We start from the raw sequence: 1,807 nt of genomic DNA on the forward strand, positions 1-1,807 counted from the left end.
CATTATCATTATTGCCATTATCATTATTATTATTGTCAATATCATCATTGATATTATCATTATTATTATTGTTTTAATATTAATACTATTATCATTATCATCATAGTTATCATCATTATCCTCATTATTATTATAATTATTACTGTTATCATTAATACAATCATCATAATTATCATCCTTGTTGTTATCAATGTCATGATCATCATCATATCATGATCATAATATCATTATTACTGTCTTCCAAAGATACCGTAAATAATGTACAATTTAAGGCAATTTGTTGTGTATATATTAATTCATATACGATATTTAAAAAAAATGCAAGGTATTGTTAAACTTATTTACTGCAAAATGAAACCGATTCCGATCATAATGATAACAACAATAATATTAATAACAATAATGATGATACTAATAACAATAGAAATAATAACGATCATTATCATCATCGTCATCCTAATGATAATGACAATAGTAATTGGAGCAGTAGGAGTAATGATGATAATGATACAAGAAAAAGAAAAAAATCATCCTTTTTTGTGTCACCAAATAAATAATTTTATACGCCTATTGCACTCCTGATGCCTAATTTGCATAACCTCACCTCATCTTATACTTTATACTTATACTTTGACTTTGACCTCTTTATTCGGACCTAAAGGGTAACATGCAGGCGCCCATTATCCTCCGTGCAATGTCCTTGGTCAATGTTAACCACCTGCTTTCTCCACCTGTTCATACCTGGTCACCTGCTTTCTCCACCTGTTTAGCGAGCACCTGTTCATACCTGGTCACGTGTTTCGTTTTGCACCTGCTTGTTTACACCTGTTTCGTACCTCGTTTTTGGAAATGTTTTCATCACTTTTTTTTTTTTTTTTTTTTTTTTTGTGTGTGTGTGTGTGTGTTTCTTGTACCTCTTCATTGGTTACTTCTTGGTGACTACACCCACAGAAGCACACACACACACACACACACACAGACAGGCACACACACACAGACAGACACACACACACACAAACACACATCCACACACAAACACACAAACACACATACCCATCCATTCACACACACACATACCCATCCATCCATCCACACACACACACACATACACACACAAATACACACACCCTTCCACACACACACACACACACACACTACATTTACGTCAATAAAACGAACGCAAATCCCTATCAAATTATTTTTTTTCCTTCGAACCTCATTTTTAACAAGTATCATTAAACATTACTATTAGGGTTAACCATGAGTTGCCAGCATAGCAATTTAGGTCCAGTTTGATAATCCTCAGCGTTGTTTCTCTGCAATCAAATGATTATTCGAGATTTTCTTTTTGATTTATAATAAAAAGAAGAGGAGAAAGAAAGAAAGGAAGTCAAATAAAAAGAGACGATATGAAGAAGATGGAGAAGAAAAAGAAAAAGATGATGATGAAGAAGAAACAGAAGGTGGAGAAGATGATGAAAGAAGAAGAAGAAGAAGAAACAGAAGAAGAAAGAAAGAAAGAAAGAAAGAAAGAAGTAGTATCATCAGTAGGAGCAGAAAAAGAAGAAGAAATACATCGGATAAAGAAACACAGAAGAATCAAAGAAAAAAGTACATGAAGACCCGGTGCTCGTTTTCTATGCCTGCCCGTTTTTTTTTTTTTTTTTTTTTTTTTTTTTTTTTTTTTACAATATAGTTGCTTGCTGATGGAGAGTGCAAAGACCTGTCTTGATAAAAAGACAAATAAGACCCATTCCGTTCAGTGTTATTATATCAGATTTCATACTAAAAATATTTGTTGTGTAAT

This window comes from Penaeus japonicus, unplaced genomic scaffold, assembly GCF_977035675.1.
Source record: "Penaeus japonicus unplaced genomic scaffold, GWHDUDI00000001_assembly GWHDUDI00000036, whole genome shotgun sequence".
NCBI classification, from domain to species: Eukaryota; Metazoa; Arthropoda; class Malacostraca; order Decapoda; family Penaeidae; genus Penaeus; species Penaeus japonicus.